This window comes from Triticum aestivum, chromosome 7B (assembly GCF_018294505.1).
Source record: "Triticum aestivum cultivar Chinese Spring chromosome 7B, IWGSC CS RefSeq v2.1, whole genome shotgun sequence".
Classification (NCBI taxonomy): domain Eukaryota; kingdom Viridiplantae; phylum Streptophyta; class Magnoliopsida; order Poales; family Poaceae; genus Triticum; species Triticum aestivum.
The window spans coordinates 198470152-198484768 of NC_057813.1; the positions used below are offsets into that span (position 1 = coordinate 198470152).

Genomic DNA, 14617 nt, shown 5'->3' on the forward strand with positions numbered 1-14617 from the left:
GTTGCAAGGCTTATGCCTCAACCCATACCTTATTGAACTACTCACACATGAAGATCAGATCGCGGGAAGAAAAGATTGAAGAACACATCTTAAGATTGATAGATTGCAATATGCTTTACAATGGATGCCTTGTGCGATGCATGATTACAAGTATGAATGGAATGGATGGGCACTATGGTGGTGGTCGATATGGCTATGGAGATGGCGGCGGCTAAGTTTTGCGGATTAGGATGATGGTGAAGAGGTTCTACCTTCTGTGCCCCATGATCGTCCCTCTGTTCACATTTCGACGGGGTCCTTTCAATGGAAGTTGTTTGGTTCGACGATCTGCCTCAGAATCCACGCCATATGGGCGCTTGCGCCCGTATGGAACGTCGTCTTTTGTGTTGTTTTCCGTGCAGACATCTCCTGATGATTCCTTCCTCATCCATTTTTCTTCCATTCCCATTCCACACATGATTTCTTACCTTTTTAGCCCATTTCTTGTGGAAACACCTCAAAGAGAGGATTTGTGGAATCCTTTGCATTCATTAGACATTAGTACCAATGTCAGAGTGAATATCTCCTTTTAATTGAAATATCTTGGTTTAAACACAGGTAAAATGAGTGCAAAAATATCACTCATCAACTCCGCCAAGATTAAACTTGTTGTCCTCAAGCAACATAAAGAGAAATCCAAATCATAAGGAACTCAGTTGTTTAAACCAAAATAATGAGAAAGTTTTGGTTCACTTACGATCGATACACCTAGATAGCCCTCCACTTCTTGACCTAAAAACGTAGAATAGTTGTAGCGGTGGCATGGTTACAGTGCAAGCCTTAGTGAAGCAAAGATAATCAACACAAAGTTCTTGATCTACTAGATAAAACAACTTTACAGCACTCTATTCTATTTATTCTATACAACATTGCTTGCTGGGAATGCACGAAAGAGTTTTCTTCAGATAGAGACAATAAAACAAAGGTTGGGGTGTGAAAGCATGTAGTAAATATGATGCTCTAATGCTCTTAAGCATACCCATAATCATTTACTCCTCAAGGCTCTTAAGCACTTTATTTCAATCATTGTGTGTTGGAACTTTGATTGTCACCTGAAGGGATCATGCCAACTAAGTGATCATGCACATGTTTTCGTTGTGTCTTAATGTTTAGGAACTATGGACCTCTGATAATTGTCTCTTGCAAGCTCTATAGATCAGTTCCTTTTATTTACCACATACACACCATTTCAAGAGAAAGCCGAATAATATGCATTTGTAGTGTTGTCACTACATACGGTAACAAACTCATAGCCGAAATCCGAGCTACCACTCTTGGTGGATCGTTCATTGGCTAGCGGAGTACTCAGCATAACATCAAGAAAGGTGATGAAGCCATATTTACACACATACACGTGCATATAGTAGCAGGGCCATGGCACTAGCAAGGAGCTGAAGCACCATGTAAGAGATAGAACACATATTTTTGGCATAATCTCGTTCACCCTTCAACTAGGTTCCTCTAGACAATTTAATCCACAAGTGATATTGAGTCTATTGAAGTTAACAAGATGGGTTGAGAAATTCAAACATCACTTCCACTACATTTTTCTCAACTCCCAAGTCTCAAAAGACTTTCTCTTGTGCATCATTATACTTAGTTAATATCATTTCATTCAAAAAAGTCCCATGGCAAGTCTTGGTTGTGTAAACTAAACAGAACAAATGCCACAAAATTATTTCAGCTACTAGAACAAAACCTTTGTCTTAACTATCAAGACTTACTCCCATCTACACATATCACACATGCTACTACTACATCTACTCTAAGCATTTCAAGTACAGAAGACGTAGGTCGTAGGACATACCATCATGGTTGCAAATTTACACACTTTTCTTCCCTACTCTTGCATTCCACGTTGTCCGGCGTTGATCAACTTCTCTGAAAACAAAATTCAAACGAACTCCAAAGGGCAACATAAAGAACATGTAAGTGCATCTAGTGCCCCTTAGTGATTTTGGTGTATTGAAGACTTATAGGTTAAGAGACTAATGCGTTTGTAAGTGTACACATGTCTATAAGTCTATAAGGAGTTTGATATTTACAGAGAAAGTCGATCCCTAAAAAGGAAGTTCTTCGACTGGAGACTTTGACTTTCTGAAGACTTTGAAAGTGAAGAAATTGGTGTGACCTTGAAGACTTGGTAATCATTCGAGGAACATGAAGCGTGAAGGCTCTTGTTTTTACTGTTTCATTTTCTCTTTCTTGAGTTATAGAAAACACCGTACTGTTAAAGGGGGTCGAAGAAATACTAAGGAAAAATTTTCATGTGATGCTCATCTCAAAATCCTACACCTACCAATCCCTTCGAGTGAGGCCGATGGAAATCTCTCACAGTTCAGTCATATTCTTCAGTGACAGAGACGAAATTCTTCTGGTCTCTGAGGAATCTCTACTCCTAATGGACGACTTGGTGAATAGTCGCGCGGTCAATTTTCGCTGGGTTTTTTTCGTCATACTCCACCGCCGGTTTTTTTCGTCATCGTACCACACCAGCATAAATCGAACGATAAAAAACCGTTCAATAAAAAAAACTGGCCGCGATCCCTCGTGATCTGTGATTGCAGACGCACGAGATCGCCGCAGCCGCTGCTCCTCCTCTCCCGGGACGCAGCCGCCACCGCCAAACCAGAGAGACGCCAGCGACCGTCGCTACCGTCCCGGATCACCAGGAAGCCACCGCCGCCGTCGCGCCTCGGATATGTCGTGGATCACTGGGACGTGGCCGTCGCGGATCAGGAACACCAGGTCACCGCCGGCAGCGGCCCCTCGGATACCGGCGACCGGCGGCGATCTGAGACCAACGAGTCGGCACCACACCCCTGGTACTTCCCTTCCCCATCCGCCAATCCTCTACCCCCCCTCCTCTACAAACGCCCGTGCGGCCCTGTCCCTACGACCTCGCCGGCCACGACCAGGGATGGCTGTGCATCCCGACACCTCTCTTCTCCATTGATCCCCCATCTCCTCAAGGTGAATCTTCTCCAGAAGGTACCCCTCTCCTCCCCAACGAGTACTCGCTTCCTTACAGGCAGGGGCGGATCCACCATGGGACATGGGTGTACAGATGCACATCCAAATTCTTTTGCCAAAAATTCGTATATAGGTATGTACTTTTTATATGACAGAAATACTAGCTTATAGGCTCAGTTCAGAGCAGCCCAATAGCCGGCAACAAACCGGCAAACCAGCCACTTTTGTGTTGAACGCACACGACGGAGTGAACGATGATACTGTGAACTGAATGTCTAGCTGCTATTCAGATTCATTGTGAAATCCCAACTGAATGTGTAGCTGCTATTCAGATTCAGAGAGAAAAATGTGTAGATGACACTGAGTGAGGATCTGCTTGATTTCATTAGCAGGAAAGAATATAATTATCTTTCAATTGTAGGCAGTAGAGCATGTCTTGAATTATCTTTGAATTGTAAGTTGTAGATGACACCTGGTTAAGCTTGCACACCTTTTTTCTGCTGAGGATGTTGGAATTAGGATAAGTAGCGAGATGGGTGGGAGGGCATGTCGAAGTAGAGAACGTGGACTTGCGGGGAGGAGGGGGGGCTTACTTGAGCCAATTTATTAGATTAAGGGTGTGCATGACTTTTTCCATATGCAAGAATTATTAGTTAGTGAGAATTAAGCGCCATGCATTCTTGGTTTGATTGTTATTCGTCGACCATGAGCAAGAATCTGTCAATTAATTAGATGCTTTAATTAACTTATATGTAATGGCAGGGTGTCCATGTTGAACGGAGACGCCGATGGTTGCCCTTCAAGCACCAACAAATTGGAAATTCCAAGCCCTGCTGAGATTACGAACAGAGTGGAAAGGGAATCAACACCATCACGCCAAAACATTGAAGGTGAATAAGTGGACCACTATCTAAGTAAATAGACGAACCATATTTTGTTAGAACTAAGCAGTTGCTGCTAATATAATCCTCTCCAGCAAGATCAGTTTCGGACAATATAATTTGCTATTTACTTTCTATGTGTTTAAGCATGCTCAAACTCAGTATAAATGAACATAATTCTTTTTTTAGGTCATTGCATGACAAATAAGAATACTTACTGCTTGTGTTGTTACTTCTAAGGGCGGTTTAGAAGAAAATCAGCGAGATATATTTTCCATAGTTCACGAATGTGTTCAGACAGTTCTTGTTTCTGTCGTTCCAGGAACAGGAACGACACAAGCAGCAACTCTCCAAACACATTAGTTGTTGCTACTGAAGTTTAGAAGAAGTTCAGTGTGATATTATTTCACGATTCACAAATGTGTTCAGAGAGTTGTTGCTTGTGTCGTTCCCCTTACTGGAGGAGGGCTCCACTTTGGCCATTCGCCACTCTGCCTGCAAGCTCGATGCCACAGTTTGACAGGGCCAAGGTGGTAGTAGCCGATGACGAATATGGCGCCCTGGCTGTCTCTGTTCATGAGATTCCCGTATGGTGGCCGAATTTGTATCACACCAGGCTGCTCCCCTCGTATTGCATATCAGAGCTAGCTTATATTCATCCATAGGTCATGGCTGGCTCCAAAAGCTTATGCTACATGATATTATCAGGTTATCATTACTCACCAAGTCACTAGGCCAGCTTTTGCTGTACTTTTTCTTCATTTTGTTCAGATTTATTTCATGCCCCAATGTTCCGTTATGTGCAGCTATGAGATTTTATTTGAAGAATCATGCAAAGCAATTTGAGATGATGCATATAAAGCATCTTCGATTTATTAAGTGTTTTTCAATTATTCAATTTATTAAGAGTTCACTCATCATTGGTATGGAAATCTTATTTGTTACCTTTGGACCAGCTTCAGAATGTAGCAATGCTTTTATTCTCACAAAGTTTTTATATTGTAGTATTCCTTTAAATTGTACATACTGTAGTTTGTATAGTGACGTTGTACATTTTCATGATGAATCATGTTTTGATGTGGTTTGCACAAAAAAAATCATGATTTCATTTTTTTGTGGCTCACATCAAAATGTATTTCATCATGAAATGTACAGATATGTGGTATACATACCTATATACAAGTGTATTTCATCATGAAAAGTTATATATCTTTAACTAGGGATATATATGTTCAGATTGCCACTTGCTTTCCACGTCATGTGTATGTGCGTTTTTTTGTTAGTCCGTGGCAACGCTCTATGAGGTTTCTAGGGTCAATTAGTATGGCACGAACTGTGTTAATCTTGGATGCATGTATGCTTTCTCAAATTGTATTGATTTCCCTTCCAGGAACAGACGCAATCGACAGTACTACATTACTGCAGTCTGCACATGTTGTGTTGAGGGGAGGAGTTGCTAGCAGTGGCGGAGCTACGCAGCCAAAGCTGGGCGGGCCGGCATGAAGAAAGATCACTATTTTTTGTTCTCATGATCCAGTTTACTTTAATCCTACACTGTATTTGCTGTGGGATGGTGGGCCATGGCCATTTTCGTAATGCTTAGCTCTGCCAGTGGTTGCTAGCATGCCATAATATCGTGCTTCCCTTCTCTATAATCATGCTCGTTTCATGCATTGCTTCACATCACCAAATTATTGGTTCGACTGAGGTATCAGGTATGCAACTTTTAGACAATGGAAGGCCTGTATCTAAAGTTCTAAAGAAACACATTATGTGAGTTAACTATGTATTTGATGAATTTTCGTGTAAGCTTGGTAGTTCAGAAAAATATTTTGTTTCTTATATCATGTGGTCAACACAATGGAGAAACAGAAGAGAACATTTATCGTTTAGTTTAGTAATATCATCTTTTAGGTTTTGTAATTTTATGTGTGTAGAATGTTCCTATATTAAATTTATCATTTTCATAAATATACTATGACTCTAAATGTAGTTAAAGTTATAGGTTTTCTTGGCCTAATTCCATCGCATCATTAACTGTTTGGTGTATCCGCAGAAGCATAAGGATAATTTTCCAATAAATCACTAGGCATGTACTTCCAGGAATTTGCAGGGAATTTTACATGATTTTCGGCACAAATCTGAATTTGTCCAGATCCCGACTCCTCATGTCCTTCACACTCCTTGGATTCACTGGAGTCTGGACACCGGAGGTGTGCAAAAGCCCCGGTGTCAGTTTGTTCAAAGATGGAGTCAGGTAGCCCCGGTTTTAGTATGTTTGTAAGACCACATTTATCTATTTCTATATGGTAGTGTTAATCGTTAGAACATTCACATGTCATATTTATTATCAACTTTTGTAGAAGGAAGACCCTGTTTTCAAATCTTAGCTCCGCCACTGATAGGTGGGGTGCCGGCCGAGGAGGCAACATCCACTTCTTCTGTGGACAAGGCCGGAGATCCCGAGAGCATCAGCAGAATAGGAGGAGGAGGCATAGGAGGCTGAGAGGGGTGACATGGAGCATGAGATGGTGCCCTCGCTGCAAGAGAGGGAGCCCTGCCAATAGTTGTTGTGGGCTTGTGGCACTGGCCACACGCAGCGCATCACCAACCATGATCGTCCAGGCTGTGGCATGGGGGTCGTGCTTGCTGCTGGTCCAAAGATTCCCCCACCCTGATGATAAGGCCTCATCCATTCAATTTTGACTCTGTAGACCACTAGCTTTTGGTAAGTGCAGCATGCTCAAGTTTACTTTATAGCTATTTTCGTGTTCTGTAATTCGGTGGTACAAGGTTGTGTGCACAATACTGGTTTGCTGAATCTTGGCCTAGAGGTGCTCTCATTTTAGGCCAAATACAGCTTATTCTGAAAGCATTGCATCTTTTGGGGAAATGCTCATAGGTGGTTTTACTATGACAGTATGACCATGCTTGTAATGTCGGCTTGTCTTGCTAGGTGGGCTAATTCAGTAGGCTTATTCAATGGCGAATAGGTCCATGTATTAGGTGGGATGAACAAGTGTTGGTTTGCAGCTGCTATGTATATTTTTATGGATCAGAGGCAGTTAATCTGTCATTTGCCCCCTTTTGTTAATTCAAGGCCTTAAGATTATGCTCTTAAATGCATACACATGACTTACTTCCAGATTTAAGAAGTGTGCATTTTAAAATGAACTTTAGAGCTGATGTTGATCATAACCAGTACGTGTACATAGCGGTGCAAAGGATTTCTTGTTTTCTTCGTATTGCATACCAGTTGTTCAATATTTGTATTTGTAGCATATTGCGGACTTGTAGTGAAGTAGTGCCTTCTATGCACCAGATGTTACTTATTTTTAGATAAGATTTTCTTAAAATGAAAAATACTAAAATGCACATGTTGCTAATAATTTATTGGTATTCGATGACTTCCTTATCCATATTGTGATTAGTTATACTATTTCTTACAGGTTAGAAGGTATAGATAAATAAATTTGATTATATATGGGATAGAGACTAGAAAAATATAAGGCGTCATATGCAAGTTTTCTAAAAAATCTTAGGAATGCATTGACTTCGGCCTCACACGGGGCAAGACATGAACCTGATGCCTGATAGTTATCGTCGCTGCACCTTTGCAACTGCTTCTGTTTTCTTGTAATATCCTACATCGAATGAGAGTTGTTACCATGCACATGTTGGTGATGCAGGTTACAATGCTACCACAAAGCATGGTTAAGCCATGGGTCACTTATTGATAAATGAAGTTGAAGTCAATTTTTGTGCAAAATGAAATATATATTCTTCGATTAATGATTTAGTAGATATTGATTTAAACTGCTTATATTGATTTTTGTGTTCAGGTTGAGATAACTAGGGTAATTTTCTAGCCATACAAGTAAGATAATATGCCTTGAGTATTCAAACCAGGTAATCAATTTTTGCAACTTGATATTTGATTCTTGCAAGGAATATTGTTGTTTGCCTGATTAACGAGATACTCAAGTCACTTTACAAAAATGGTACGTCTTTGGAGGCCTTCATAGGGAAAACTGCTGGCGTTGGCATCGCTGTTGTCAGTTATAAACGAAATGATCTTTAGCGTGATGGAAAGTTATCAGCTCTCGTGGTGATCACTGATGATCTTTAGCATTGCATAGTGAGTATGAGATTGGACCTCCGTCTTTGGTACAAATTTGGTTCCCGTCCGCCTAAGTAGTAGTAGAGGGATCATATAATGCTTATTTGCATTGTGCTTTCCCTTCTTTGGTGGAAATTAATTTCATTTCCATTACCAAATTTGTACAGAAAATGTAGAATGCTAATGGCATAATTACTTTTTCCTCCAGAGCAGAGTTTCTAAGCAAACAAAAATGGCCACTTGTCCTGCATAGTGCATGCAGAGGAGAAAAGTATGTGCTACCATATCCTGATTGTCAAGAGTAAATGTGTGTATGGTTTTCACTTAAGGCATTGTTCTGAAGTGTCTTTGCAACTTCAGATTGTGATTTTAGTGTTACTATTTCTTACATGTTAGAAGGTGCACATTATCTTTCTCATCCCATCTTTGCACATTAGTTATTATCTATAATCAGAGAGTAAGAAATGAAATATTTATTTATTTTTAGCATCAAAATGTTAAATATGCATGACATCAGATCCAATGCACATATCTAAATTAAGACAAATTTGTTTGATCAGTGGAGAATTGCATACCTTTTTTTTATTCTGTGCCAACACACGGGTATTTATCTAGGCGGATATAGACAATGTGTTATTTAATGCATTGTTATTTAGTTGGCTATAGTTGGCCGGTACTAAGTTCTAAAAAGCACCCTCCTCCAAGAGCCAAATTTCTGTAAAATTTAGAGTGAATAAATCTTTGTTCTATATGCATGCAATTTTTGGCAGCATCTTTTAGTTTCTTTTACCGGGAGTGTTAGTTTCTTTTAGAATTTAGAAATGGTTGTTCATGTGTTCCTTCTCACCAGATCGGAGTTGATTGGTTTGTTTGTTCCTTTTTATCAGTCATCTACCATGTAATGTTCTATGTGAGTTTTTGTTTTAGTCCAAGGATATATTTTCTCTCATGTGCTTTAATCATATGCACACATGGTTGCGCATTGGAGTGTGGGTGCAATATTAAAACCAGTCGATCATTCCTTTGTTTGTTCCTTTCTATCAGTCATATACCATGGAATGTTCTATATGAGTTTTTGTTTTTGTCCAAGGATATATTTTCTCTCATGTGCTTTAATCATATGCGCACATGGTTGCGCATTGGAGTGTGGGTGCAATATTAAAACCAGTCGATCATTCCTTTGTTTGTTCCTTTTTATCAGTCATCTACCATGGAATGTTCCATATGAGTTTTGGTTTAGTCCAAGGATATATTTTCTCTCATGTGCTTTAATCATATGCGCACATGGTTGCGCATTGGAGTGTGGGTGCAATATTAAAACCAGTCGATCATTCCTTTTTATGATGAATTTAATAAATTTTATTTTGAATGTAGTCTTAAGACATCTATTGTATTTTTAGACTAAAATTTTGAATTGTAGGGTCTATGTCAGTGATGTGAAGCTTACCTGTTCTATGATGTTTTAACAACAGGCCATCCATGGTTGCTTGACAGGAAACAGAGAAGTAGCAGGATGGGTATAATCAACTCAGCTGTTGGTTGCATTGGGAGGTGGCATGAACAAAGTAAAGGGGAAGAAAGCGAGCTTGGACACTAGGTGGTGGCACCAACCTGCAACTGTTTTGTTTCGGTCAAAGCAGGGGAGGGGTCAGGCATGAACCAAACAGCTATGGCTTATTGCTTTGAGTCTTGCCGCACTAGGCAAGGTTAGATCTTGTAATGTCATTTTCACGATGCAATGATCAAGCTCTAAGAAATTCTTGCGTACATGTCTTTCAGTACTATTTTTTCCCATGGTTCATCTGTGTATGTCATTTCCGTGATGCGGTGATTTTAATAATCTTGCTTAAAATCGTTACTTATTAGTTGTAACCATTGTGGTCAAATAAAGTTGGAAGCTTAATCTTCAACCTTGTACATTGTAGCTTTACTGTGATCATAGAGGATAACACAATGTGATATTGTCATCTACATGGTGAATGTAGCCACTAATACCTCTTTCAGTGTTGTCGAAATTCAGACTTCAGTTTGTAGGTAATCTGCTTGTGCACTGATTTCACTTACATTTGAGTACAAGCACTTCGGTTTTGAACTCTCAACTAGAGCTGCTCTTCTTTTGTTTTATAATATAGGCAAGAATAAGTATCAGGACTATTGCTATGGTACCCATGTCAAGTCTAGCAGTGGATTAAAAAGTTTACCACGTGAAATCATTTTTGTTTGTTGTACAGATTATAACCATTCAATTGTGTGCTCCAGAGTGGTGGAGTAAGTGAGCTTGGATGAAGTTCGAAAAGTTATCTTATCTCATACAAAGGTCAAGATTTCCCTGAATGCTTAAGCTTATAGGATATTTAGTGCAGTCTCCGAACTTTAGCATTGAGCAAAATTAAGCTGAACCAAAAATTAAGTTTTGAGTCGAGGAAAGGGGTGTGTGTGTGAGAGAGAGAGAGGGCAAGACAGGGTGATAGAGAGAGGGAAGGGAGATAGATGGAGGGTGGTGGAGAGAGAGGGAGAGGGAGAGAGAGAGAGAGAGAGATGCATTGTATTTATATGTGCAATCAAAAAAGAAAAATTGAGGCCTGTGGCAACGCACGGGCGTTTTACTAGTTTGTTCTAACTGAGGAGTTAAGAATTCGCCAGTGCGGATTGCCTACAAAGTGAGGATCATGATAGCCCTGAGGAATTTGAGAGTCAAATATTCCGACCGTTGCTCTGCTACGTGCCAGCTGTCTCAAAATATCTACCCACCTAACGGTCATATCAGACAAGGGCATTTATGTCTTATCATGTCGGGCTGCTCCCTAGGCTATAAATAGCCACCCCCTACAACCACTAGTTGGTTGGCTGCTCCGAAAGAAACTGACACTTGTCATTTGAGAGCAACCCATCCTTCGAGGACTTTGAGCGAAAATCATCAAGTGAGGAAATCCCAAACCCAAACCTACAAAACCCAAAAGTGATTGAGCATCACTGAAGAGATTGATCATGCGTGGATTCGACGCTTGTTTTCTTTGAAGACTGTGCTTCTTCCAGACGGTTAGGCATCAAGGTCTAGAGCATCCAAGAGAAATTGTGGATCGCCGAGTGACCGAGTTTGTGAAGGTCCGGAAGTCACCTGAAGACTTACCATGAGTGATTGGGCGAGGTCTGTGTGACTTTAGCTCAAGGAGAATATGGTGAGGACTGTGTGTCCGGGACTGGGTGTCCTCGAGTTTAAATACTCAGCCGCTCCAACCAGATGTACAATTGAGACAGCAGTTGGAACTGGTCTACCAAATCATTGTCTTCACCGAGCTTACTGGTTCTATTTCCTCAACTCTTCCATTTCCTCATCTCTGTTGTTGTGTGCTTGTTCATATCTATTTGAAGACTTTAACTGAAGACTTTCTCAATTTCCTCAGTTTAATTTCTTTAGTCTGTCTGTCTTCATCTTGTGTTATCCTGTGCTTACGCTTTCTGTACTCTATGCTTGTCTTCATTTCATCATGATGACTATGCGTGTGTTCTGCTATGCTTATTTTTGAGTACTTATTCCGCTGCAAGTAGTTCTTCATTTAGAAATTTCCTCACCAGCAAATTCCTCAGTGAAGAATTCATAAAAATCGCCTATTCACCCCCCCTCTAGTCGATATAATGCACTTTCAATTGGTATCAGAACAAGGTACTCCCTTGTTCTATGTGATTTTGGTTTAACCACCTGAAGTTTTAGTTATGTCGACCGCAGGTATGATCAAGGTCTCTGCTGGGTGTCCTACCTTCGATGGAACGGACTACCCCTACTGGAAGAATAAGATGCGAATGCATCTTGAGGCAATTGATAACGATCTCTGGTATGTTGTGGAAAATGGTGTTCCCTCAGTCACACCTTCCCTTAATGCTGCTGATGTGAAGAGATTCAAGCAACTCGATTCTCAAGCAAAGAACATCATATGTGGCCATCTAAGCAAAGGGCAATATGGTAGAGTGAGTGCTTTGGAAACTGCTAAGCTTATCTGGGATAGGCTCTCCAAAGTAAACGAAGGAGTCTCAACTCAACGTGACTCTCGTGTCGACGTTCTTCGCAGTCTCTTCAACCGCTTCAAAAGACTCGACAATGAAAATGTTCAGCAAACCTTCGATCGCCTCACTGATATCTCAAATGAGCTTCAAGCGCTTGGCGCCACTGACATCACCGACCATGAGGTGGTGAAGAAATTGCTGAGATCACTCGATTCCTCATTTGACACTCTGGCAATGATGATTCAAGAGCGTGCTGATTACAAGTCACTTGATCCCGCTGATATCCTCGAGAGGCTAAACACTCATGAGTTCCAGCTTGCTAAGAAGAGAGATCTCTATGGTTCGAGCTATGGCAAACCACGTGCTTCGAAGGCCAAGGCAGTCTCTGAGTCTGAAGAAGAGGACTCTACTAGCAGCCTTGGTGATCCTGAAGAACTGAGCCAGGAACTAGCACTGCTCGTGAAGAAATTTCAGAAGTTCTCAAGACGTGGTCGCTTTGGAATATCCTCAAGGAGCAACGATTCCTCATCTAGTGACTACAAGAAGAGGCTATGCCACAAATGCAAGAAACCTGGTCACTACGTTCAAGATTGTCCTCAGTGGGACAAGAAATTAAAGAAGAAGAAATACAAGGATTACAGTTCTGATGATGCTAAGAAGAAGAAGAAATCTTCAAAGTCTTCATCATCAAAATCCTCGAAGTCTTCATCTCACAAGAAGAGCATCTCCAAGAAGGCTCGGGCATTCATTGGCAAGGAAATGGATTCTGAGGCTGAATCTGAGGATCATGAGGAAGACGAGGCATCCGAGGAGTCCGAGTCTGGTGTGGCAAGCCTAGCTCTTGCTACCGCATTCATCAGCAAGTCTATCTTCAACTCTGAAGAAAATGGAAACACCAACAATGCTAATGAAGGCAATGATGACTACGCTCCCACCTGTTGCTTCATGGCAAAGGGTGCCAAGGTAACTAAATACCCATCCTCTGAATCTAGTGAGAATGAATCTGATGAAAATCTTAAGCCCAGCTACTCTAAACTTGCTAAGATTGCTGTGAAACAACAAAAGGCTATTGAAAAGCTTCAAAACATGCTAGACAAAAGTGATGATATGTTGGGTGAAGAAATGGACCGCACTAAAGACTTAACTGAAAATCTTCAGAGACTTCAGTCTAAGTTTGACAACCTTCAAAGTCATCATAACACACTCTTATCTGATCACGAGAAGCTTTCTTATGAATTTCTTCAAAGAAAGCAAGATCTTGAGAAGCTAAGAGTGAGTTATGAAGATCTTCAGAAGGAGCGCGATTCATTAGTTGCTCAACAAATCAGCGCTACTCAGGAATAATTTGTTCCTCCATGTCTGAAGTGCATTGAACGTGAATCTGCTAATTCGTCACCTGAATGTTCAAATGCTTCAAATGTTACAAATTCTTCACCTGTCTCTGCTATCACTAATTCCTCATCTGAGGACATTGCTAGTACCACTGATGATGCAGGGCTGAAGGAATTGTACACGACAGGCATGTACAAAAGCCTCAAAGGGCATCAGATTATTTGTGATGTGCTTAAAAAGCAGATCCTCAACAGGAACCCTAGGAAACAGGGTATTGCCTTTGAGAGGAAACTCAATGCTGATGGAACATATTGGAAGCCTGAGCAGTACCCCAAAACCTCATGGGTTGCTGCAAAGGGACCTCCAGTTGATCCATCCAATTTATCTAGCTTTACATGTGAATCTCCTCATTCTTCTGATGAGTCATTTGACTCCAACTATAAACTGTTCAAAAATCAGAATGGTGAAGTATTTGCTAGATATGTTGGCACTAACTGCAGGAACAATTCCTCTATGAAGAAAATCTGGGTTCCCAAAAGTTATCTTGAAAGTCTTCAAGTGAATGTCCTCATGACACCACCTGTGAAGAATACGAACCCCAGATCAAATTCTTCATATGGACCTAATTCTTCATATGGATCAAATTCCTCAAAAGTTTCAAAATCCTCATATGATCAATATCGTGCTAACCCTTTTGTTTCGCAGGGTAGAGCTAAGGCTATGAATATGAGTATTATTCTTCAAATCATTATGTTCATAAGTCCTCGAAGAATTTCTCTGCTTGCTCATATGCTTACTCTAACCCCTTGTAACGCCCCGGATTCGATGCACTAGGTGTCTGCCAGTTATTCGCCGTCGTTGCCATGTCATTTGCTTGAGTGTTGCATTTTGCCATGTCATCATGTGCATTTCATTTTGCATATGTGTTCGTTTCTTGCATCTGAGCATTTTCCCCGTTGTCCATTTTGCAATCCGGCACCCCTATGTCCTCCGGCGTCCCCCTTTTTGTCTCTCGTTGTGAGCGGGTGTTAAACGTTCTCGGAATGGACCGAGTCTTGCCAAGCGGCCTCGGTACACCACCGGTAGACCGCCTGTCAGGTTTCGTGCCATTTGGAGGTTGTTTGATACTCCAATGGTTAACCGGGTAACCGTAAAAGCCCTCTGTGTTGCAGCCCAACACCCCTCCAAAGTGGCCCAAGACCCATCCTAACCCCCTCCATGCTCCCGGTCGTTCGATCATGATCGTGTGGGCGCAAACCGCACCTCATTT

General features: G+C 41.1%; 1 long non-coding RNA gene across 17 annotated transcripts; it reads left to right on the forward strand.

The window, feature by feature from the left end:
• Nucleotides 1-2581: 2581 nt before the first annotated feature.
• Nucleotides 2582-9923, forward strand: LOC123163159 (uncharacterized). 17 transcript variants are annotated; one of them, XR_006481739.1, is made up of 6 exons: nt 2582-2864; nt 3775-3902; nt 5284-6150; nt 6257-6621; nt 7736-7802; nt 7909-9923. It is a non-coding gene; the product is annotated as an uncharacterized lncRNA (long non-coding RNA). The 17 variants fall into 17 exon arrangements; XR_006481742.1 differs by having other exon boundaries at nt 7919-9923; XR_006481732.1 differs by adding an exon at nt 4216-4601 and having other exon boundaries at nt 6257-9923.
• The last annotated feature ends 4694 nt before the right edge of the window (nt 9924-14617 follow it).